This window comes from Hypanus sabinus, chromosome 8 (genome assembly GCF_030144855.1).
Source record: "Hypanus sabinus isolate sHypSab1 chromosome 8, sHypSab1.hap1, whole genome shotgun sequence".
Lineage (NCBI taxonomy): Eukaryota > Metazoa > Chordata > Chondrichthyes > Myliobatiformes > Dasyatidae > Hypanus > Hypanus sabinus.
Window position 1 is genome coordinate 11135184 of NC_082713.1, and position 27719 is coordinate 11162902.

Genomic DNA, 27719 nt, shown 5'->3' on the forward strand with positions numbered 1-27719 from the left:
ATTGACCCCTTCCTGTTCCTAACTTCCATCTAAAGAGACTCAGTAGACAATCCGTCCATGATTTCCTCCTTTTCTGCAGCCGTGACACTGTCTCTGATCAGCAGTGCCATGCCCCCACCTCTTTTATCTCCCTCCCTGTCCTTTCTGAAACATTTAAAGCCTGGGACTCTTCCAAGTGTCTGTAATGGCCATGACATCATTGCTCCAAGTACTGATCCATGTTCTAAACTCACCCGCTTTGTTCATGATGCTTCTTGCATTAAAATAGACACATCTCAAACCATAGGTCTAAGCGCATTCCTTCTCTATCACCTGCCTATCCTCCCTCTCACACTGTCTCCAAGCTTTCTCTATTTGTGAGCCAACCACCCCTTCCTCTGTCTCTTCAGTTCGGTTCCCACCTCCCAGCAATTCTAGTTTAAACTCTCCCCAATAGCCTTAGCAAACCTCCCTGCCAGGATATTGGTCCCCCTTGGATTCAAGTACAACCCGTCCTTTTTGTACAAGTTGTGCCTGCCCCAAAAGAGGTCCCAATGATCCAGAAATCTGAATCCTTGCACCCTGCTCCAATCCCTCAGCCATACATTTATCTTCCACCTCACTCTATTCTTAGACTCACTGTCACATGGCACAGGCAGTAATTCCGAGATTATTGCCTTTGAGGTCCTGCTTCTCGACTTCCTTCCTAACTCCCTGTAGTCTGTTTTCAGGACTTCCTCCCTTTTCCTACTTATGACGTTAGTATCTATATGTAACATGATCTCTGGCTGTTCACCTTCCCACTTCAAGATATCGTGGATGCGATCAGAAGCATGCCAGACTCTGGCACCTGGGTGGCAAACTACTATCCGTGTTTCTTCCCTGTGTCCACAGAATCGCCTGTCTGACTCCCCTATCACTACTACCTTCCTCTTCCCTTCCCTACCCTTCTAAGCCACAGGGCCAGACTCTGTGCCAGAGGTGCAGCCACTGTTGCTTCCCCCAGGTATTAACAGGTGAACATTTGCCATCATATCTCGTAAGTCTCCATGTCCTATTGGAAGTCATTTTTCAATCACTACTTAAGGGTTATTAACATTTATTTAACGATCAGATGATTACTGTCGATCAATAGCTTCAGAGTGAGCCCTAGGGTATATGCAGCCAATGTAACTATAGTTAAATTCACTGAGTTGTAGAACCACAGAACCATAGAACACTACAGCACAGTACAGGCACTTCAGCCCTCCATGTTGTGCTGACCTATATAATGCTTTAAAGAAGTACTGAACCACACTACCCTATAACCCTCAATTTTTTTTTTCATCCATGTGCCTGTCCAAGAGGCTCTTAAATACCTCTAATGTTTTAGACTCCACCACCATGCCTGGCAAGTCATTCCAGGCACTCACAACCCTCTGTGTAAAAAAACTTACCCCCGATGTCTCCCCTAAACTTCCCTCCCTTAATTTTGTACATATGCCCTCTGGTGTTTGCTATTGGTGCCCTGGGAAACAGGTACTGACTATCCACCATATCTATGCCTCTCATAATCTTGTAGACCTCTATCAAGTCCCCTCTCATTCTTTTATGCTCCAAAGAGAAAAGTCCCAGCTCTGCTAACCTTGCTTCATATGACTTGTTCTCCAAACCAGGCAACATCCTGGTAAATCTCCTCTGCACCCTCTCCATAGCTTCCACATCCTTCCTATAATGAGGTGACCAGAATTGAACACAATACTCTAAGTGTAGTCTCACCAGAGATTTGTAGAGTTGCAACATTACCTCTCTACTCTTGAACTCAATCCCCCTGTTAATGAAGCCTAGCATCCCATAGGCCTTCTTAACTACCCTATCAACCTGTGCAGCAACCTTGAGGGATGTATGGATTTGAACCCCAAGTTCCCTTTGTTTATCCACACTCTTAAATAACTGACCATTAATCCTGTACTCAGTCTTCTGGTTTGTCCTTCCAAAATGCATCACTTTACACTTATCTGGATTGAACTCCATCTGCCATTTTTCTGCCCAACTCGGCAGCCTGTCTATATCCTCTTGTAACCTTTGACAACCTACAGCTCCATCCATAACTCCTCCAATCTTCATGTCATCTGCAAACTTACTCACCCATCGTTCCGCCTCTACATCCAGGTCATTTATAAAAATCACAAATAGCAGGAGTCCCAGGACAGATCCCTGTGGCACTCCACTAGTCACCGACCTCCAGGCAGAAAACTTTCCTTCCACAACTACCCTCTGCTTTCTTCCTTTTAGCCAATTTTTTTATCCAAACAACCAAGGTTCCACTTATCCCATGCCTCATGACTTTCTGGATGAGTCTCTCATGAGGGATCTGGTCAAGTGCCTTGCTAAAGTCCATGTAAACCACATCCACTGCCCTACCCTCATCAATTTATTTTGTTACCTCTTCAAAAAACTCAATCAGGCTCGTGAGGCACGATCTTCCCTTCACAAAGCCACGTTGACTATCCATGAGTAGAATGTACTTCTCCAAATGCTCGTAGATTCTATCCTTAAGAATCCATTCCAGTAGTTTGCAGACCACTGACATAAGACTCGTAAGGCTTATGAACATACTTAAGATTTCAAGTCATGTTTAAATTATTTAAAAGATTCAGAAGGATAAATTTAAAATTAGAAATAAAAGCAGAAAATACTGAAAAACCCCAACAGAACAGGGAGCACCTGTGGGAAGAGACATAGAGTTAACTGGGAAAACAGAAGGAGGCAAGGGAACAGGATTGACAGAGATAATAAATCAGCCATTATGAAACGACAGAACAGACTTGATGGGCTGCATGGCCTCTTTCTGTTCTTTTGTCTTAGCTCAAAGTTCAGAGTACATTGATTATCAAAGAATGTATAAATTATACAACTTGAGATTTCTCTGCTTATAGGCAGTCACAAAGCAGGAAACCCAAAAGAACCCAAATTAAAAAAGGAAGACCAGCACCCAATGCGGATAGAAGGAGAAATAAACACAAATCATAGAAATAATACAAGCAATCAACAGCGTTTCAAACCAAATTTGAGTCGATAGATCTGAATCCCTGGAGCATTTGGAGTAGTCCCAAAGCCTTGTTGCAGTTCATCATATTAGTGGGGCAAATCTCACCTGGTCCCTCAACACCAGCTCCATAGCAAAGAAAGCCCAGCAGCGTCTTTACTTTCTGCAAAGGCTGAGAATAGTCCATCTCCCACCCCCCATTCTCATCACATTCTACAGGGGTTGTATTGAGAGCATCCTGAGCAGCTGCATCACTGCCCGGTTTGGAAATTGCACCATCTCGGATCGCAAGACCCTGCAGCGGATAGTGAGGTCAGCTGAAAAGATCATCGGGGTCTCTCTTCCCGCCATCACGGACATTTACACTACACACTGCATCCGCAAAGGAAACAGCACTATGAAGGACCCCATGCACCCATCATACAATCTCTTCTCCCTCCTGCCGCCTGGGAAAAGGCTCTGAAGCATTCGGGCTCTCACGACCAGACTATGTAACAGTTTCTTCCCCCAAGCTATCAGACTCCTCAATACCCAGAGCCTGGTCTGACATCTTGCCCTATTGTCCTGTTTATTATTTATTGTAATGCCTGCACTGTTTTTCTGCACTCTATGCAGTCCAGTGTAGGTCTGTAGTCTAGTGTAGCTTTCTCTGTGTTGTTGTTTGTTTTTTTTTTTTACGTAGTTTAGTCCAGTTTTTGTACTGTGTCATGTAACACCATGGTCCTGAAAAACGTTGTCTCGTTTTTATTATGTACTGTACCAGCAGTTATGGTCAAAATGACAATAAAAGTGACTTGACTTGACTTGAAATCACTGCAAAACTCACAGACATCAAGATTATGTTCTTACGGTCTAATAACTGATAAAGGGTCTTTGAAATAAAACTCTGTTCCTCTTTCTGCAGGTGCCTCTTGATCAGCTGAATAATTTTAAAATCTATCCCTTTCTACATTAACTATATTCAATGACTTTGGAAAAGCATTTAAAAGTGACTTCGACAGTACCTTAGTAATTTTATGCATTGCATTTTACAACTGCTGCAAAATTAAAAAAAACTAATTTCATGACAGATGTGAGTGATGTTAAACCTGATTCTGATATGGGTCTCTATTTTTAACTGAGAGTGGGAAGGGAGCAGGGAGAGGGGAATCATCTAGGGAAAATGGGAAGGGAGTGGAAAGCACCAGAGAGACATTCCGTAATGATCAATAAACTAATCGATTAGAATCAAATGACCTTGCCTAGTGTCTCAGGGCAGGGTGTGTCTGCACCAGCGCCAACCCCTGCCCTGGCACTCCTTCTTTACCACTTGCCCTGCACCTCTCCCACGGGGATCCCCTGTTACCATTCCCGACATCCTTTGCTCCCACCAGATTTACAGACTTGTTCTTCGCTCCATGTTGACAAATATAGGACTGTGCAAAAGTCTTACGTTTGCAGCTAGAGAAGCCGAATGTGGGTAAGTGGAATTAGTATAGATGGACTGATGGGCCTCTTCCCATGCTGTATTATTCTCTGAAAAGATCTCCACAATTCCAAAAATCCATAACATTTTTGGAGAAGAAATTCTTCAAAATTGATTGTAATAACTTAAGGGAACAACTGCTCATTCTGAACATATATAAGATTAAATTATATTGACCCCTAGGGTAACGTGCTCTTAGCATCTACCCTGACAAATACCTTCACAGTCCAAAATTGGGTGGTGTGGTGGAGATACATTTTACCAAAGGTAGCGTAAGATGCTCCTTCCCTCTCCTAGCCTGCAGGTCACTCTTGGGCAAGGTGTAGCACCTGCCTAGACCCTGATCAAGGTCATGTGAAGCCATGGGAGCAGGTAGTGGATGGTCGTACCGGTGCATATCACAAGCCTTGGTCGTGTGACTATTGACATCTAGTAGACATTTTCTGCAGAGCATTGATAATGGCTGGGGTCACCAGCTTTGTAAAGACATTGTCCAGAAGAAGGCAACGGCAAACACTTTTGTAAAAATATTTGCCAAGAGCTATCATGGTTATGGAAAGACAATAATCTCCCATGTCATATGACATGGCATACATTGATGATGATGAGTCTAAAATGTTTCAATAAGATACTCATCATTCTAAACCACGGGTTACCAACCTTTTTTATGCAGTGGAGCCTTACCATTAACCAAAGGGTCCATGAACCCAAGGTTGAGAACACCTGTACACCTTTTCTAAACCAAGGAGTGTATTAATTACTCAGGGTTTGAGTTCAAGAGCTGCAAGGCAATTTTGCAGCTCTACAAACTTCTGTTTCTCACACACTTGGAATATTGTGCTCATTTCTTGTCATCTCATTAAAGGGAGGTTGTGGAATGTTTAGAGAGGGAACAGAGGAGATTTACTAGGGTGCTGCCTCTATTAGAGAGCATGCCCAATGGGCTGAGAAGGAGTATGAAAGGATGCTTACCTCTCATCTTTAGTTTCCACATCATCAGGTTCAGGAACAGTTATTACCTCTCAACCAACAGGCTCTTAAACCAGAATGGATTCCTCAGTCACCCCATTACTGAACTTATTCCACATTTGTACAGTATATATTTCCAATATTTATCTATTGACATATCTATCAATCTATCTTTTTTTTGTTTGTTTGTTTGTTTGCACAGTCTTTTGTCTTTTGTACATTGGTTATTTGTCCATTCTTGTTGTGTACGGGATTTCATTGATTCTACTGTGTTTCTTTGCATTTAGTGTGAGTCACCACAAGGAAATGTATCTCTGGGTTGTGTATCATGACATATATGCCCTTTGATAATAAATTTAATTTGAATTTTGACTTGATACAAGATGATAAGAGGCATAGGTCACGTGGACAACCAGAGACTTTTTTTTCCCAGGGCCGAAATGGCTAACACAAGAGTGTATAATTATAAGGCGATTGGAGGAATGTGTTGGAGGGGATTTCAGAGATAGGTCTTATACACAGAGAGTAGTGGTTTTATGGAACGTGCTGCCAGGGATAGTGGTGAAGGCAGATAAATTACGGACATATAAGAGGCTCTTAGATGGGCATGTGGTGAAGTGAAATACAAGGCTATGTGCAAGGGAAGGCTAAGATTTATCTTGGAATAGATTAAAAGGTCAGCACCATATCATGGGCTGAATGATCTGTACTCTTCTGTGTTCTACACTTAGAAGGACTAGCCTGCTCAATCCTCCACAAAAAAAAAGCCCATTAATGGAGAATGAAGAATCAATGGAATATACCTTGCTTAAACAACCACAGATATAAATATACCATAGATTCCGGACTACAGAGCGCACCTGATTAAAAGCCGCACGCTCTAATTTTAGAAAGAAAATCAATTTTGTACTTGTACAAGCCGCACCGGATTTTAAGCCGCAGGTGTCCCACGTTGTAATATGAGATATTTACAGAAAGATATTACACGTGAGGATTTTTTAACTTTTAATTAAATCCGTATGGTAACATAAACAAATATATATTGCAAATGCTTTTTTTCGAACAGTGCCTGTAACACAGCTACTTTTAAATATACTTACGTATCGGTAACACACAAATTACGTTGCGTATACTTTTTTACTGAACAGTGCACGAACAACATTCCAATATCTCCTAACGACTGGTAAAAAATATATATATACTGCAGCCTACCAGGAAAAGTTATTGATCACCTTCTTCATCTTCCTCCTGCGCACTAAAACCATCAAAGTCCTCTTCTTCAGTGTCCGAATTGAATAACCTCAGGATCTCGTCACTCACTTCAGTCTCTTTGCTGTCGCTCTCACTTGAGCGCATGCGGTCCTCTTCATCACGCAGCAGTCCAGCCTTTCGAAACCCGTTGGTGATGGTGGATGTTGGGACACGGCTCCACGCATTTAGGATCCACTGGCAGACTTGAGTTAAAGATGCTCTTCGCATGCGTCCTGTTTTGGTAAAGGATTTCTCGCCGCTCGTCATCAAGCCTCCCACTCAACGCGCAGCGCCACTTTAAATGCCCGGTTCACGCTGATGTCCACTGGCTGCAAATACTTCGTGGTGCCCCCAGGAATCACAGCTGGAATTGAGTTTGTACTCTTGATAGCAGCTTTCACTGAACTTTCATTGTCAGCGGCTTAAAAAATCACCATCGGTGGAAGCTTTAGTCCAGATGCTGTGCAGCTCAGAACACAAGTAAAATGCATTCTCTCATGGCCACTTGTTTTCAGTGTGTTGGACGAGTCAACTTTTTTATTAACAGTCCGAGTGAGAGGCAGGTCAAACGTCAAAGGTACTTCATCCATATTTATGATTTCATCTGGCCCGATGGAATTCTCCGCTATCTTTGTTTGAGTGAATGTGCGGAAGTTAGCAAGCTTTTCCTCGTGGTCGGGAGGGAGCTGCTGACACAGAGTCGTGCGTACCCTGACGGACAGGCCTTTTCGTCTCATAAATCTAAAACACCACGATGGCCCACCTCTAAAATCTTCGGTTTTCATTTTGGTGGCGATTGCTTTAGCCTTCAGTCTGATCTGCACGGTGGAAACACCGCGGCCGCCTGCTCTCTGTGTGTTAACCCAGTCTTCAAGAAAGTTTTCAAGTTCGGGCCATCTGCTATGATTACCTCTGAAAGCTTTTGTCGTCTTTTTGCATTGACTCAGTTCTTCACGCTGGCGTCTCAACATCGATTCATTTATGCCAAGATTATGTGCAGCAGCTCGGTTTCCTTCTTCAACCGTCAGATTGATCGCCTTTAACTAAAAGCTGCATCATATGCTTTTCTTCGAGTGTTTTCCATGTTGATGAGGGTGAGTACAAATGACTGATTTACAATAATTTAATTGTGAAAGTGCGCTTGATTTATTGTACAATTTCAATGGACCTCTGTGAACTACGCATCAATTTTATTGCTCTACTGTTACGAGGCAAAATGTTTTTGGCGGCATGAAAAAACAAACATGCATTAACCGCACCATAGTATTGGCCGCAGTGTTCAAAGCGTGGAAAAAAAGCAGCGGCTTATAGTCCGGAATTTACCGTACATTCAGTGGCAAGCTCTGTGGATGTGTGCAAGCAAGAACAATGGCTCGGTCCTGCCATTGGCTGATCCCAGGGGATGATACCAAAGATCAATTGGATGTCTGGAAATCAAAGCCTGATGCCCAAAGCCTTGGATCTATGACTGAAGTCTACAGGGGAAGTTGGGAGCCCATTAGTACTGAAACTGCTGGAGGCCTGGCAGGGGTTGGAGAACTGTTTTGCTTTGTTAGTAGGTGGGAGGAATGAACGTGCCTTTGGGTATTTTTAGGCTTGTTTTTGTTGGTGCTGTTTTGTTGCTTGTTGTGCCAAGCATTGTTTGTGTGTTATGTTAGTGCCAGAATGTATGGTGACACTTGCAGGTGTGCTGGTTGTTAGCATAAACAATCCATTTCACTGTATGTTTCAATGTACACCCGATAAATAAATTTCAATCTGTAATGTTACAAACACAAGAGATTCGGTAGATGCTGGAAATTCAGAACAATACACACAATATGCTGAAGGAGCTCAGCAGGTCAGGAAGCATCTAGAAAAAGGAATAAACGGGCTGAGACACTTATTCTGTGATATTACTCCTTATTTCCTCAATTAAAGATTAGTTTCCTTTTGTGATTTTAAGTCCCAACTTCAGCTAAACTGGCTTTTCCTTTCAACTTCCTTCTGTGCTTGAATGGACAGAACAGCTCCCAGAACACTGTGACAATTATTAATGTGCTGCAATTGTAAAGTGCTTCAAAAGATATAAGGATAGGACAGAAAAGAACAGCAGCGTTCAGATTTATCAGCATTGAACAGGTGATATTATCTGCACAAAATTAGGAGCTGACATTTGAAAAGTGATGACAGCCTAACTCCATCAATAAATACAGATAACACCAAATAATGATCAGAAACTCCTACAAGAAGTCCATCACATTGAACGCATCTACCAGGAGCAGTGCGCGGGATGATAGCAACCATCATCAGGGATCCCCCACTGCCCAGGACCTGCTCCCTTGCTGATGCTGTCATCAGGAAGAAGATCCAGGAGTTTCAGGTCTCACACCACCTTGTTCAGAAGCAGTTATTTCCCATCAGGCTCTTGAACCAGAGGGGATAACTTCCCTCAACTTCACTTGTCCCATCGTTGAAATGTTCCCACACTCCATGAACTCACTTGCAAGCACTCTTCACTTCACTTTCTCGATACTTATTACTTATTTATTTATTTTTTACTCTGATTTCTTCTTTGGTATTTGCACAGATTGTTTTCTGCACTCTGGTTGAATGTTCTAGTTGGGGGGGGGGGTCTTTCCTTAATTCTGCAAGTTATTATTTTACAGATTTATTGAGTATGCTCACAAGGAAATGAAGCTCAGGGTTGTATATAGTGATATATTTACTTCACTTTGACTAGGTTCAGGAATAGACATTATCCTTCAATCATTCGGCTCCTGAACCAGTGTGGATAACTTCACTCAGCTCAACCGTAAACTGATTTTATCACTTATGGACTCAGTTTCAAGGACTCTACAACTCATGCTCTCAATATTATTTGTTCCTTGTTTATCAATTATTATTATTTTGTTTTCCTTTTGGTATCTGAACAATTTTTTGTCTTTTGCATGTTGGTTGTTTGTTTGACTTAGTGTGTCATTCGTCATTGATGCTGTTGTGTTTCCTTCGACTTCCTGTGAAAGTCTGCAAGGAATTGAATATCAGGATTGTATATGATGACATATGACATACTTCGATAATGAATTGACTTTGACTTTGAAATAATGAAGCGCCATTCTCTGAGCCAATGCCACATACACAGTGCTAGAACGAAAATGTTAAGGGCACTAGAAGTTCTCACATTACATTAAGTTCAAAATTCAAAGTAAATGTATTATCAAAGTACATATATATCCCCATATACAACACTGAGATTTGTTTTTATGTGGGCATTCACAATTAATATAAAAAAGCACAGTGGAATCAATGAACGACTGCAGACAACAAGATGGACTTACAACCAACATGCGAAAGTCAACAAACTGTGCAAATATAAAGAATTAAATAAATAAGCTATAGATATCAAGGATATGGGATGAGGAGTCCTTGAAACTGAGATCAGAAGTTGAGGGAACAGTTTAGAGTTCCCTCAAACTTGTATTTACAGTTTAGTGTTGGGTTGAGTGAAGAAGAGTGAAGTTATCCCCTGTAGTTTAAGAGCCTGAAGGTTCAGGGGTAATAACTGTTCCTAAATCTGTTGGCGTGGGTCCTGAGGCTCCTGTACCTTCTTCCTGATAATAGCAGCGAGAAGAGAGCATGGCCTGGATGGTTGTGATCTCTGATGATAGAATCTATTTACCTGTGACAACACTTCATATAGATGTGCTCAGTGATAGAAGGGCTTTACAGTGATGGACTGATTAGTTTTTGTGGGATTTCCCATTAAAAGGCATTGGTGTTTTTATACCAGGCTGTGATGCAATCAGTCAATATACTCAGAACTTGTCCTCTTTATATCCATGCTTCTCCCTCAGCGGATGGTTTTGCAATGAAGACCAGACTTGAGAGAGATTAGATTTTTCACCAAGAATGTTAACAAAATTGTGTTACTATCCTTTTCAACATGACATTCTGACACTTCTATCTGATGACATAGGGTTCATACTATAATGCCTTAGATAATGCTGAATTAAACCAAACTTGGAATTAATGAAAATATTTAACAACCATTGTTCTTCGCACACAAAACACTGATGGAAACCTCACCTGAGGCAGGGAAACCGAGCTAGTGATGGGCAATTGTTGCTCCCGGCAATGCAAGGAGGTATCCAGAGGCCCTTTACATCCTGGGAAATTGGGGACGTTTTTTCGCCATGGACACTTGACACTGCCAACTTAAAAGTAACACACACAAAATGGTTGTGGAACTCAGCAGGTCCGGCTGTATCTATGGAGAGAAATAAACAGAATATATTTCGGGTTGAGACACTTCATGAGATCTAGGAAGGAAGGAAACCAGAATAAGGTATGCCTCCCTGTCACATTCCTTTCCAGCCCTGATGCAGTGTCTCAGCCTGAAACATCAACTGTTTATCACATTCCATCTATGCCACTGACCTACTGAATTCCTCCAGCATTCTGTGTGTGTTACAATACTATGGTGTACTTTATCTCATTTACAGCCTTCACCTGCAGTATCCACATTTCCCTGAGCCTCTGCAACAGGGAGTACATTGCAATAATCATTGGGAGATTATGGAAGAATGAAGAGCCCTTACAGATGAAGATTTAACATTACACTCACTTTGCATAATCCTTTCTAATGGGCACAATCATTATGTAATTGTTAATACTGAACCCTGAAATCTCCTCCTGACAGTATAAGCATTTGAAATTAAATGAAATTGCAGAGCTTTTGCAAAAAGATATTACAACTGTAAGCAAAATTAATAGACACCTCCATTCCCAATATATGCAGCTTCTTTGAAAGAATAAATCTGGTTCAAGAAAAGCTTGTGCACAATATAATGGGTTATAATTAATTAATTAATGTTATTTTCATCAAATACAATTGTTCTATTACAATGTGTATTCAGATTTTGCCTTCAGTATGTAAATCCTTAGGTTATGAGGTTTAAACAAGAATTTAGATAATGGTGGATGCATGCTGTTTATAGATTTACCAGCTTTCAAGTACAGTCACACTTTCATACTCAGATTTACTTATCACATTTACATCAAAATACTGGAGTTTAGAAGAATGGGGTGGTTCTCAGTGAAACCTATCAAATATTGAAAGTCCTCGATAGAGTGGACATGGAGAGGACATTTCCTCTAGTGGGGAGTCTACAAATGTACCGTGGAGAGTATTCTGACTGTCTGCATCATCGTATGGGGATTGTGAAGGGGTGGGGTGGCTATTGCATTGGATCTAAGTCAGCTGAAGAGAGTTGTACTATTAGTCAGCTCCATCATGGGTACTAGCTTTCATGGTATCCAAGACATCTTCAAGGAGTGGTGCCTCAGAAAGGTGCCATCCATCACCCAGGTCATCCCTTGTTCTTATTGTTGCCATCAGGAAGGAGGTACAGAACTCTAAAGGCAAACACACACTCAGCAATTCAGGAACAGCTTCTTCCCTTCTGCCTCTGATTTCTGAATGGACATTGAACCCATGAATACCACTTCACTACTTTTTATTTCTGTTGTTACACCACTTATTATACTACATAAAACTACTTAATATACATATGTATATACCGACTGCAATACAATTTTTTACTCCATATTTATCATTTATTGCATTCTGCTGCTCCTGCAAAGTTAACAAATATAACAACATATACCAATGATACTAAATCTGGTTCTGGTTCTGATTACCCTAAAACATGAACCTGAAATGTTTCTTCCTTCACAGACACTGTATGATCTGTTATGCATCAAAATCGGAATCAACATTCGACGTTCAAAGGAAATTTATTATCAAAGGTTCTGTACATCACCACAAAATACACTGAAATTCAATTTTTGCACCATTCACAGTTGAACCAAAAAATACAATTGAATCAGTGAAAAACTACTCACAAACACTGGCACACAACCAATGTGCAAAAGAGGGCAAACGGTGCATGTACAAATAAACAAACAAATAGACAAATAAAAAACTGAAAACATGAGTTGTAAGATCCTTGAAATTGAGTCTGTAGGTTGTGAAATTAGATCTGTAATGGGGCAAGTGAAGTTATGCATGCTGGTTTTGGAACCTGATGTTTGAAAGGTATTAACTGAGTCTGATCCTGGTGGTGTGGACCTCCTTCCAAGATGACAGCAGCAGAAAAGAGCACAGCCTGCATGGTGAGGGACCTTAATAATGAATGCTTTGTCTATTTATGAGCAATTTTTCTGTAAATTTTATTGTATTTCTTTTTTTCCCCCTGGGAATATTAGCAAGAAAGTGAGACTCAATTTAGTTTATATGTTAGGGTATGTCAATTATATTATAAAGGTGAAGAGGACTGCAGTGTTGATCGGAGATTCCTTAGTCAGAGGAACAGGGACGAGGTTCTGTGGGTGTGATAGAGACACTCGGATGGTATGTTGCCCTCCTGGTGCCAGAATCAGGGCGGTCTCGGATTGGGTCCATGGCATTCTCAAGGGCGAGGGTGAGCAGCCAAATGTCTCAGTACATATTGGTACCAATGACATAGGTAGACAGGGTGGGGAGGTCTTTAATAGAGATTTCATGGATCTAGTTAGAAAGCTGAGAAACATGACCTCCAGGTGGGAATCTCTGGATTGCTGCTTATATCACGTAGCAATAAGGGTAAGAACAGGATGATTTGGCAGGTGAATGGAATAGCCCAAATGGACATTGAATCTTTGGATACTTCCTCACTTTCTTTTAATATACAGTATTTCTGTTTTTGCATGTTTTTTTAAATCTATTCAATGTATGTAATTGATTTACTTGTTTATTGTTGTTATTTTTATTTTATTTATCATTATTATTTTTCTTTTTGCTACATTATGTATTGCTTTGAACTACTGCTGCGACGTTAACAAATTTCATGTCACATGCCAGCGATTATACACTTGATTCTGATTCTGAATGCGTGGCTGAGAAACCAGTGCAGTGGGGCAGAAGTTCAGATTTCAGTACCAATTGGAATCCCTTCTCTGGGGAAGGTATGACCTGCACAAAAAGGATGGGTTATACCTGAGCCCGAGGGGGTCCAATATCCTTGCAGACATGATGTCTAAGGTTGTCTGGGTGGTTTAAACTAATCTGACAATGGAGCCAGAACCAGAGTGACAGTGTGGAAGATGAGAGTAGTTTGTTTACAATTGTGCAGTAAGACTCCCAGCAAGGAGAAATTGATGGTAGGGCAAAATTAGAGTCAACAGGATGAGGTCCAATGTAAAAGACGGGCAAAATTGAAAAGGTGAATACAGGACTAAATGTGTTATATTTGAATTACATATTTGATTTATATATTTGGTATATTTGAATTGGGTGTTCTCATTCAGGATTCCCAAAAGGTTACTTTGCAGGTTGAGTCTGTGGTGATAAGGCAAATGTGAGTTAGCATTTGTTTCAAGAGGACTGGAATATAAAAGCGAGGATGTAATGTTGAGACCTTATAAAGCACTGGTAAGGGCTCACTTGGAGTATTGAGAGCAGCTTTGGGCCCCTTATCTTAGAAGAGATGTACTAAAGCTGCAAAAGGTTCAAAGGAGATTCACAAAAATGATTCCAAGATTAAACAGCCTGTCATATGAAGAGCTCTAGGTCTGTATTCACTGGAATTTAGAAAAATGAGGGGTGACCTAATTGAAACCTATCGAATAGTGTGTAGAGAACATTTCCTATGGTGCTTGCGTCTAAGACCAGAGGACACAGTCTCAGAATACAGGGATTAGAATGGACCTGGGGGGCAATTTTTTAGACAAAGAGTGGTGAATTTGTGAAATTTGATGCTTCATGTAGCTGTGGAGGACAAGTTCTTATGTATATTTAAAGCAGAGGTTAATCATTTCTTGATTGGTCAGGGCATGAAGGGATACAGGATCGGGGGTGCGGTGGTGAGGTGGAAGATTGGGGTTTGAGAGGAAAAATGGATTAGCCATTCTGAAATGGTGAAGCTAACTTGATGAGCTAATGGTCTAATTCTGCTCCCATATCTTATGGTCCTACGGTCTTATATGGTAAAATGAGTCTCCTAGTGGTATATAGTAACATATATGTACTTTGATAATAAATATACTTCCAAGTTTTAGATCTTTGATTTGCTGCATTTCACCTCTGTTAGGGGTCCAATTTCTCATTTTTCAAAATTTATAATCCTTAGATACACTCAATGCTACTATATTGGGTACACCTGTACACCTGCCCATTCATGTGAATATCTAACCAGACAATCATGTAACAGCAACTCAATACATAAAAGCATGCAGACATGGACAAGAGGATCAGTTGTTGTTCAGACCAAACATCAGAACGGGGAAGAAATGAGATCAAAGTGATTTTGACTGTAAAATAATTGGACTTCCGGTAAGATTGCGATTGTTTAGTTGCTCCAAACTTTTGCTCCGTTATTCTTCTTACCTTTGCACTATATGTCTCCCTTCTTAAACCTTAGTTAGGTATTTTATTAGTTCTCTTTTACCTGCCTGCAAACACATCTATCTTATAATGGCTACCAAAAGTACTAAAACCGGGAAAAAGGAAACTTCTACGGCTTTGTCAGCTGACATTCTCGCTGTTCTGGAACAACATCAACAAGATACTTTAATGGATTTTAGAACTGAATTTAGAACTTCTTTCAACCAGCTGGATTCCAAATTGGATCAGATTAATGCTAGAGAGGATGAACATGCTGAACATTTATCTCGCATTGACGTAACTTCTGAAGATTTAAAACGCCGTGTTCAATATCTTGAAACTCTCTGCTCCAGCCTAGAGGAGAAGTACAGTAAACTTTTTTCCAAAATGGTGGATCTTGAAAATCGGAGCAGACGTTGCAATCTACGGATTCTTGGTTTGCCAGAGGCCACCGAAAAGGGTTCTCCCATTGAATTTTTTCCTAAGTTTCTCTGTGAGATCTTCGGGAAAGAATTCTTTCTGACTCCACCTGAGCTTGAAAGGGCACACAGGATCTATGTTCCTCGAGCAATTCTGGGTTCCCACCCACGGCCAATTATTTTATGCTTTCATCAATACCAGGTGAAAAACCGTTTGATAATGGAGGCACGCCGCAGAGGTACTTTTGCTTTTCAAAACACGGTCATTCGTTTTGTGGAGGATTTTGCCCCCCAGGTTCTGAAGATGCGTGCTGAGTTTAAAGGTGTAAGGAACGTGCTTTTTGATCGCGGATTCAGACCCTCTCTCCAAAATCCAGCCGATCTTCGAATTACACTTACTACTGGAGATTATAATAGGTTTAAATCAGTGAAGGAGGCTGAGGCGTTTGTTGGAAGTCTTCCAGCCACCTCATCTTCTTCGGAACCGGCCTGACCTTCTAAAATGGTTGATAAGTACTTCCCGGAGTAAAACTATTTTTTCTGAACTCAGACTTTACTTGAATAATTCAGTCATCATTTATTGAAACTCTAAGGGCTGTAGTCAATCTCTCCCTGGACTTGGTACATTTTTTCTAAATAGATAATTTAAGTTTAATATTTCCCTGCGAAATTTTAGATTTTACCTGTGTAATCTATTTTATTTTTGTAAAACCTTATCTATAGAGAACTACAATTGTCTTTAACTTGTTTTGGAGGTTTGGAGTTTTTATTGAAGGCCTCCCTGTTGGTTGATTCATAGTTTAACTTTTGCCTTTTTTTCTGTAAATGGTTGATAAGGACTCTCTTTGAATTTTATAATTTCCCCCTTTTCTCCCTCCCTTTTTTTTTCTCTTTTAATCTTTTATAATTTTTCGCGGGTAGGTTAGTTTTAGTTTCCTTCTGATTTTCTTTGTATTAAGTTTTATACTTCTGTTGAAGTTGTTCCTATTTGTAATTCTGTTTTCTAGTGCATTAATTAGCTATTATTTGCAATATTATTTATACGGAATTTTTGTTAACGACACAGAACTGGAAGTCATACTTGGGTTAATTTTTTTGGTAGAGCTAGCTGCTTTTTTAGGTAGCCGTTTAGTTTTGGGTTGCGAGGGGGGGGGAGTTCTCCAGTTCCAACACTACTCACTGTTTCTTTTGTTTTCCTTTGTTATTCAGGACATGTCTCTGTTTTGATTCTACGGATCTATGTTTACATTTTTGCTCCCATACTGTTATTGTATTGCTTGATTTTTTATATGCCTGCTACCTTATATGCACTAACAATTGATAATGGTTAATTCACTTAAATTTGTGAGCTGGAATGCAAAGGGATTGAATCATCCTGTTAAAAGAAGGAAGGTCTCGTATATTAAACAACTTAAAGCTGACATTGCTTTCCTTCAAGAAACTCATATTCGTAGTTTTAATAATTCTCAGCTTCTGTCAAAGTGGGCGGGTCAGCATTTTCATTCATCCTTTGCTGCCAAAGCTGGGGGGGGGGGGGGGGGGTCTCCATCCTTATTAATTCAAATATTCCTTTTGAACTCCATAATAATATATCTGATACAAATGACTGTTTTAATATTGTTTCTGGTAAATTATATAATACTAAAGTTGTACTAGCAAACCTGTATGCTCCTAATTTTGATGATGTTAATATTTTTGAACGTTTTTCTCCTCACTACCAGATTTAAACTCATACTTTCTTATACTGGGTGGCGATTTCAATTGTTGGTTAAATCCTAATTTGGATTGATCGTCCTCTGTTACTAAACTACCTACTAAATCTGCCTTAGCTATTCACTCTTTTCTCTCTAATTATGGTATCTCTGATGTATGGCATTTCCTTCAACCTACTGAGAGAGATTATTCTTTTGTTTCACATGTTCACCATACCTTTACTAGAATTGACTACTTTTTACTTGACAATCAACTTATTCCATTTGTCTATTCTTGTGACTATCAGAGTACACTGATTTCTGACTATGCCCCAATTTCTTTGTCTTTAAATTTTCCTGGTCTCCCTCAGAGGAATAAACACTGGCGTTTTGACTCGACTTTACTATCTGATGATGATTTTCTAAAATTTATTAAAGAGCAGATAACCTTTTATTTTAACACCAATACATCATCTGAAATGTCATCCCAGATTGTCTGGGATGCCAAGAAAGCATATTTGAGGGGACAAATAATCTCCTATACAGCAAATCTTAATAGAAAGTCCTGTGCAGATTGATTAGACCTCATTAATCAGATTAAAAAATTGGATCAACTGTATGCTCAAACTAAGAATCCTGAATTATACAAGAAGCGTGTAGAACTTCAAACTAAATTTAATCTTCTGTCTACTCAACCTGTCGAACGCCAATTTCTTGAAAGTAAGAGTCGCTTCTATATTCATGGTGACAAATCTGGTAAATTTCTAGCCAATCAGCTGAGGCGTTCCAAAGCCAAACAACATATTACAAAGATCCGGAAGGAGAATGGAGACTTTACATCGGATCACTTAGAAATCAATGACGCATTTAAAAATTTCTATTCTCGACTTTATTCCTCTGAATCCTTGAATGACAATATCTCTGTTGATCATTTTTTAAATAATCTGAATATTCCTTTGCTTTCATCTGATTTTAAAGCCAAACTTAATGCGCCTATATCATCAGAAGAAATTTATTTTGCAATTTCTGCATTGTCTTCAGGGAAATCTCTTGGACCTGATGGGTTTCCCGTAGAATTTTATAAATCATTCTCTTCACTTCTTTCTCCTCAGTTATTCTCAGTATTGTCTGACTCATTTAATTACGGTAAATTGCCACCCTCTTTTAATGAGGCATCTATTATTTTTTTACTAAAAACGGGTAAAGACCCAACAGAGTGTTCCTGGTATAGGCCGATTTCTTTGCTTAATGTTGATGTTAAAATCTTGGCCAAAGCTTTGGCTTATAGATTAGAAACTGTTATTCCCTCTATTATTTCTGATGACCAAACTGGTTTTATTAAAAACCGTCTTCCTTTTTTTAACATTCGGCATTTATTTAACATTTTATATTCACCTCCAACTGGGATTCCAGAATGTGTTATTTCCCTCAATGCGGAGAAAGCATTTGATCGTAGTGGAACTACCTTTTTGCAGTTTTAGAAAAATTTGACTTCGATCAAAGTTTTATCTCTTGGATCAAATTGCTGTATTTGTGTCCTACTGCCTCTGTTTTGACTAATTTTCAGAAATCCCAGTAATTTAACCTCAAACGTGGCACCCATCAGGGATGCCCTTTAAGTCCCTTTCTCTTTGATTTGGCTATAGAACCTTTGGCGATAGAATTTCAAAATTGTCCTGAATTGACTGGGATTTGGAGAGGGGGGGGGGGTTGAGCATAAAGTTTCTCTTTATGCTGATGACTTATTACTTTTTCTTTCAAATCCATCTACATCCTTACCTCCAATGTTTTCACTTCTTGATCATTTTAGCCAGTTCTCTGGCTATAAACTTAATTTACATAAGAGCGAACTTTTCCCAATTAATAAAGAAGCACAAGAATTAACATTTCGTGATCTCCCTTTTAAAGTAGTTCATAATCAATTTACTTATCTTGGGATTACAGTCACAAGGAAGTTTAAGGATCTCTTTCATGAAAATTTTGCCAATCTTTCATATACTATAAAACAGAGTCTGTTATAATGGTCACCTCTATCTATGTCTTTGGTAGGTCGTATTAATGTTGTTAAAATGTATGTTCTTCCTAAACTTTTATATTTATTTCAATCAATCCCAATTTTTATTCCTAAATCTTTTTTTAATTCCTTAGACTCTATTATTTTGTCATATCTGTGGAAGAATAAGCGCTCTAGAATTAATAAAGTTTATCTCCAAAAATCTAAAAAAGAGGGTGGCATGGCTTTTCCTAACTTTCGTTCATATTATTGGGCAGCCAATATACGTTATGCTACATTTTGGTCTTTTTTCCACGGCCAACTCGAGTGCCCTAATTGGGTGGCAATGGAGTTGAGTTCCACTAAAGATTTATCTATCTCTGCACTTCTTGGCTCTGTACTCCTTAGTAGCTTGTCCAGATTAATTGTTAATCCTCTTGGTAGACACACTTTGCGTATATGGGCTCAGTTTAGGAAATTTTATGGTTTCCATGGTTTTTCCTTTTCTAGTCCCATCTTACATAATCACCTTTTTTTACCTGCTACGTATGATTCAGCATTCCATGATTGGTATAGGAAGGGCATTAGACATTTTGAAGATCTTTTTATTGACAATCACTTTGCATCTTTTCAACAGCTCTCTGCTAAGTTCAATCTGCCCAATGCTCATTTTTTCAGTTATCTCCAAATTAGACACTTTATTAATCCTTTAATTCCTAACTTGCCTGAAATGCCTGAGTAAAATGTTATGGATTTCTTTCTTTCTATTAATCCACTAGGTAAAGGTTTAATATCATTTATTTGTGATAAATTAGCATCCTTACGGCGTGCCCCTGTGGATCAAATTAGATTGGCTTGGGAGCATGATTTAAATATCTCCTTATCTGATGAGACTCGATTCTCAAATCGGTTAATTCAACCTCTCTTTGTGCTCACCATTGCCTTTTACAGTTTAAGATTGTTCATAGAGCCCATATGTCTAAATCTAAACTATCTCGATTTTACCCTAATATTAGTCCTCTTTGTGATAAATGCAAAAGGGGTGAGGCCTCTCTTATTCACATGTACTGGTTTTGTCCTAGCTTGGAGAAATTTTGGAAAGATGTCTTCACAACATTATCTTATATTCTGAATCACCATCTAGAACCTAACCCTTTAATTGCTTTGTTCGGTTTTTTGGGTGAGACAGATTTACGTCTGAGTTCGACCAAGTGTCGAATATTATCTTTTGCTTCTCTCCTGGCTCGACATTTAATCCTCCTTAGATGGAGAGATGTTGCCCCGCCCACGCATGCTCAATGGCTTAATGATATTATGTCCTGCTTAGACCTTGAAAAAATTCATTATTCAGTTCTTAATTCGGATACAAAGTTCCATAACGTCTGGGGACCTTTTATTGAGCACTTTCATAACCTTCCTCTTAACTAAGGTTTTTTTTTTCAGACCCTTGCTTTCAGCTCCTTTTTTTTGGTAGTAGGCATCAATATCTTCTGTTGCTAAGTGTATTTACAGTTTTGGGGTTTTGAATGTCCTGATTTATATTCTCTATATTGTGTTGTGGTTGGTCTGGAGTTTTTTTTTTGTTGCGGGGCTTGGGGAGGATACTAATTTTACATATCTTCAATTTGGGTGCTTTCTCAATTATCTTCTTTTGTATTATATTATTATTGCATGTTTATTTTTGCACAGTATTAATGTTCTTCATTTCGATCTGGGTTTTTTTTTATCTGTAGCGATGTAGAAAATGTATAAAAAAACTAAAAAAAAATAAAATAATTGTTGGTGCCAGACAGGGAGGTCTGAATATTTTAGAAAATGCTGAACTCCTGGCATTTTCGCATAATGCAGTCTGTAGAAGTTACAGAGAATGGTGTGTAAATTGAAAAACATTTAATGAGTCGCAGTTCAACAGTCAAAGTGTCTTGTTAATGAAAGCGATCTGAGGTAAATAGATAGAGTGGTTCAAGTTGATTGGAAGGTGACAGTTACTGAAGTGACAGTTACTCTGGGGCACCTGCAGAGGGGTACAATTAAATATTCTGGTTTCATCCTGAAAGAGCTGAGAATCACAAATACTTCCAAGGTTTGTACAGTTAATAAAGATTTTTTAATGTGATTTAATGTAATCTCTGCTTAAAACTGAAGGCAACAATGCTAATTGTGCCTGTACTCCTTGAAGGAAATGTGGCTGATGGGCTGGGCTGGGCTACAAGGGCATTTAAAAAATGGGATTTTCAACTTCCTATACCAACTATAATGCTAGCAAGCGTTCAGTCTCTAGTAAATATAAGTGACAATCTCAGAGTCAGAGCATGTACATACTCTGCTTCATGGAACCCTGGTTAACCCCTTCCATTCTGGATGCACTATGCACTGTCAGGGTAGGTCTGTCGAGTCTGTCAAAAGCAGAATGGAGGTATGCCTCATAATCAATTCTTTTTGATGCACAAATGTGTCAGTGATTTCCCTATTCTGTTCACCAAATCTGGAATATCTTGCAATGAAGTGTTGGCCATTTTATCCGCTGCAGAAGATTTTAGCGATCATTTTGGTAGGGGTGTACATTCCACTTCAGGCCAATGTCAGAGGCTCTAAATGATCTGCGCAATGTGATCAACATGCATGAAAGAGCACATCCTGTCACCTTCCCCACCAATCAGGGAGAATTTAACCAGGCCAGCTTGAAAAAGTCTCTAAATAATTCTCATTAACAAATCACTTGTTGCATCAGAGGAAACAACAAACTGAAGTGCTGTCACACTAATGTCAAGAGTGCCTACCATGCTATTCCAGGCCCACAATTCAGAAAGTCTAATCATCTGGCTGTACTTCTATAGATTATAGGCAGAATCTGAAGATTGCAGCACCAGTAGTGAGGACCAAGAAAGTATGGAGAATGGAAGCACAGGAACACTTATAGGACTGCTCTGAATCAATAGACTGTCTTTAAAGAGAGTGAACTCTCGCAAGGCAGAAGGTCCCAATGTAGTACCTGGTTAGGCTCTGAAAACCTATGCCAACCAACCAGCAGGAGTATTCAAGGACATTTTCAACCTCTCACTGCTCAGAGCAGAAGTTAGCACTTGCTTCAAAAAAATCAACAATCATAACAGTGCCTATGAAGATTAATGTGAGCTGCCTTAATGACTATCACCCAGTAGCAGTCACATCAACAGTGATGAAATGCTTTGAGAGGTTGGGGATGACTAGACTGAACTCCTGCCTCAGCAAGGACCTGGATCCACTGCACAATAGTTCAATGGCAGATGCAATCTCAATGGCTCTCCACACAGCTTTAGACCACCTAGACAACACAAACACCTATGTCAGGATGCTGTTTATCGACTATAGCTCAGCATTTAATACCATCATTCTCACTATCCTGATTGAGAAGTTGACAAACTTAGGCCACTGTATCTCCCTCTGCAACTGGATCCTCGACTTCCTAACTAGAAGACCACAGTCTGAATTCATTGTTGATAATTTATCTTCCTTGCTGACGATCAACACTGGTGCACCTCAGGGGTTTGTGCTTAGCCCACTGCTTTACTCTCTGTATACACATAACTGTGTGGCTAGGTATAGCTCAAATACCATCTATAGATTTGCTGACGATACAACCATTGTTGGTAGATTCTCAGGTGGTGATGAGAGGGCGTAGAGGAGTGAGATACATCAACTAGTCGAGTGGTGCCACAGCAACAACCTGGCGCTCTATGTCAGTAAGACGAAAGAGCTGATTGTGGACTTCAGGAAGGGTAAGACGAAGGAACACATACCAATCCTCATAGAGGGATCAGAAATGGAGAGAGTGAGCAGCTTCAAGTTCCTTGGTGTCAAGATCCTGGTCCCAACAAATTGATTCAGTTATAAAGAAGGCAAGACAGCAGCTATACTTTATTAGGAGTTTGAAAAGATTTGGTATGTCACCAAATACACTCAAAAACTTATATAGTTGTACTGTGGAGAGCATTTTGACAGGTTGCATTACTGCCTTGTATGGAGAGTCTACTGCACAGGACCGAAAGAAGTTGCAGAAGGCTGTAAATTTAGTCAGCTCCATCTTGGGCATCTTTAGGGAGCGGTGTCTCAGAAAGACAGCGTCCATAATTAAGGACCTCCAGCACAGAGGGCATGCCTTTTTTTCACTGTTACCATCAGGTAGAAGATGCAGAAGCCTGAAGGCACACACTCAGTGATTCAGGAACAGCTTGTTCCCCTCTGCCATCCAATTCCTAAATGGGCTTTGAAGCTTTGGACACTACCTCACTTTTTTAAAATATACAGTATTTCTGTTTTTTGCACATTTTCTAAAAATCTATCAATACACGTAATTGATTTACTTGTTTATTTTTTTTTCTCTCGCTCTCTCCTAGATTATGTGTTGCATTGAACTGCTGCTGCTAAGTTAACAAATTTCACATCACATGCTGGTGATAATAAAGCTGATTCTGATTCTGATTCTGACAGGACTGTATTTAGGGATTCAACTTTGAATCTGGATTGTTACCGATTCATCTTGGAATCTGGATTGTGATTTGAATCACAATTGTTACCGAATTCATTTAAGCCTGTGTTGATGAGTGTGTGCCTATGAGAACTTGCTATACATTCCCAAACCAAAAGCCATGGATGAACCAGGAGGATCATTATCTGCTGAGGGCTAGATCAGTGGCATTTAAGTCTGGTGACCCAGCTCTGTTCAAGAAAAACAGGTATGACTTGCGGAAGGCTATTTCAAAAGCAAAGACACAAATTACAGATAAGGTTGGAGGTGACAACGGATGCACATCTACTCTGGTAGGTTTGTAAGACATTACTTCCTACAAAGTAAAGTCCAACATCATGAGTAGCAGTGATGCTTCATCACCAGATGAGCTCAATACCTTCTATGCCTGCTTTGAAAGGGAGCATATAACTACAGCTGTGAAGATTTCTGCAGCACCTGGTTACACGGTGATCTCTGTCTTGGAGGCTGATGTCAGGCTCTTTCAGGAGGGTGAACCCTCGCAAGACGACAGGCCCCGACGGATTACCTGATAAGACTCTGAAAACTTGTGCCAACCAACTGGCGAGGGTATTCAAGGACATTTTCATTCTCTCATTGCTATAGCTGGAAGTTCCTACCCGCTACAAATGGGCATCAATTATACCAACGCCAAAGAAGAGTAATGTGAGTTGCTTTAACGACTATCGCCCAGTGGCACTAACATCTACACTGATGAAATATTTTGAGAGGTTGGTCATGGCTAGAATCAACTCCTACCTCAGCAAGGACCTGGACCCACTGCAATTCACCTCAATTGGTCTACAGCAAATGTAATCTCAATGGCTCTTCATATGACTCCAGATCACTGCACAATACAAACACCTATATTAGGATGCTGTTCATTAACTATAGCTCAATGTTTAACACCATCATTCCCAAAGTCCTGATCGATGAACTACAGAACTTGGGTCTCTGTACCACCCTCTGCAATTGGATTCTCGACTTCCTAACAGGAAGTCCACAGTCTGTGCCAATTGGTAATAATATCTCTTCCTCACTGATGATCAACATTGGCATACCTCGGGGGTGTATGCTTAGACCACTGGTTTACTCACTCTATTCCTATGAATGTCTGGCTAGGTATAGCTCAAACACCATCTATAAATTTGCTGATAACATAACCATTGTTCGTAGAATATCCGATGGAGACAAGAGGGTGTACAGGAGTGAGATATAACAGCTAATTGAGTGGCATCGCACAACAACCTTTCATGCAACGTCATTAAGACCAAACAGCTGAATATGGATTTCGGCAAGGATAAAACGAAATAACACAAATTAAATTCTATGGAGGGTTCAGAAGTGAAGACAGTGAGCAGTTTCTAGTTCTTGAATGTCAAGATCTCTGAGGATCTAACCTGGTCCCAAAATATTGATGCAGCTATAAAGAACACAAGCCAATGGAGTTTGAGGGGGTTTGGTTTGCCACCTAAAGTACTAGAAAACTTCTACAGATGTAACGTGGAAAGCATTCTGACAGGCTGCATCACTATGGTGGACAGCTACTACACAGGATCAAAAGTAGCTACAGACAATTGTATAATTAGTCAGCTCCATCGTGGGTTCTAGCCTCTGAAAAATCCAAGACATCTTCAAGGACTGGTGCCTCAGAAAGGCAGCATCCATCATTAAGGACCCCCATCACTCAGGGCATACCCTCTTCTCATTGCTACCATCAGGAAAGAGGTACAGAAACCTGAAGGCACAAACTCAACATTTCAGGAGCAACTTCTTCCCCTCTGCCATCTGATTTCTGAGTGGACATTGAACCCTTGAACACTACCTCACTTTTTTAAATATTATTTCTGTTTTTTTGTATTATTTAAAATTTAACTATTTGGTCTATATATATACTTATTGTAATTGATTTAAACCATATAACCATATAACAATCACAGCACGGAAACAGGCCATCTCGGCCCTCCTAGTCCGTGCCGAACTCACCTAGTCCCACCTACCCGCACTCAGCCTATAACCCTCCACTCCTTTCCTGTCCATATACCTATCCAATTTTACCTTAAATGACACAACTGAACTGGCCTCTACTACTTCTACAGGAAGCTCATTCCACACAGCCATCACTCTCTGAGTAAAGAAATACCCCGTGTTTCCCTTAAACTTCTGCCCCCTAACTCTCAAATCATGTCCTCTCGTTTGAATCTCCCCTACTCTCAATGGAAACAGCCTGTTCACGTCAACTCTATCTATCCTTCTCAAAATTTTAAATACCTCGATCAAATCCCCCCTCAACCTTCTACGCTCCAATGAATAGAGACCTAACTTGTTCAACCTTTCTCTGTAACTTAAGTGCTGAAACCCAGGTAACATCCTAGTAAATCGTCTCTGCACTCTCTCTAATTTATTGATATCTTTCCTATAATTCAGTGACCAGAACTGCACACAATATTCTAAATTTGGCCTTACCAATGCCTTGTACAATTTTAACATTACATTCCAACTTCTGTACTCAATGCTTTGATTTATAAAGGCCAGCGTTCCAAAAGCCTTCTTCACCACCCTATCTACATGAGGCTCCACCTTCAGGGAACTATGCACTGTTATTCCTAGATCTCTCTGTTCCTCTGCATTCCTCAATGCCCTACCATTTACCCTGTATGTTCTATTTGGATTATTCCGGCCACACTTCTCAGCATTAAACTCCATCTGCCAACATTCAGCCCATTCTTCTAACCGGCATAAATCTCCCTGCAAGCTTTGAAAACCCACCTCATTATCCACAACACCTCCTACCTTAGTATCATTGGCATACTTACTAATCCAATTTACCACCCCATCATCCAGATCATTTATGTATATTACAAACAACACTGGGCCCAAAACAGATCCCTGAGGCACCCCGCTAGTCACCGGCCTCCATCCCGATAAACAATTATCCACCACTACTCTCTGGCATCTCCCATCTAGCCACTGTTGAATCCATTTTATTACTCCAGCATTAATACCTAACGACTGAACCTTCTTAAATAACCTTCCATGTGGAACTTTGTCAAAGGCCTTGCTGAAGTCCATATAGCCTACATCCACTGCCTTACCCTCGTCAACATTCCTCGTAACTTCTTCAAAAAATTCAATAAGGTTTGTCAAACATGACCTTCCACACACAAATCCATGCTGGCTACTCCTAATCAGATCCTGTCTATCCAGATAATTATTAATACTATCTCTAAGAATACTTTCCATTAATTTACCCACCATTGATGTCAAACTGACAGGTCTATAATTGCTAGGCTTACTTCTAGAACCCTTTTTAAACAATGGAACCACATGAGCAATACGCCAATCCTCCGGCACAATCCCCGTTTCTAATGACATCTTAAAGATCTCCGTCAGAGCTCCTGCTATCTCTACACAAACTTCCCTCAAGGTCCTGGGGAATATCCTGTCAGGATCTGGAGATTTATCCACTTTTAAATTTCTTAAAAGCGCCAGTACTTCCACCTCTTTAATTGTCATAGGGACATTTAAATTGTCATTTACTTATATCTTTCTATATTATCATGTATTACATTGTACTGCTGCTGCTAAATTAACAAATTTCACAACATACTCCGGTGATATTAAATCTGCTTCTGAGTCTGACTTAAATAACCAGGCGTTGCAACAGTGGTGTTCAGAAGAGCATCTCTGAATGAACAAAATGTCAAACCTTTAAGTGGATGGGCAACAGTAGCTGAAAACCACACTAGTTTCCGCTCCTGTATCTAGTAAGGTGAGTACTGAGTTTATTTTTACTTAAATACTAAATTTACTTAGAAATTTTTGAACTTTGATTTTCTAAGTTATTTTTAATGGAGGCCAACAACCTCTCTTCACATTCAATGAATTTTACATCCCTTAGGGGTCTAATTTCTTATTTTGCCAACATTTATAACACATATATAATAAGATTTAACAGCAAGCAATACTAAACTTTAGCAATGCAGCTGCTCAATTGCTGGCTCAGTTGCCTC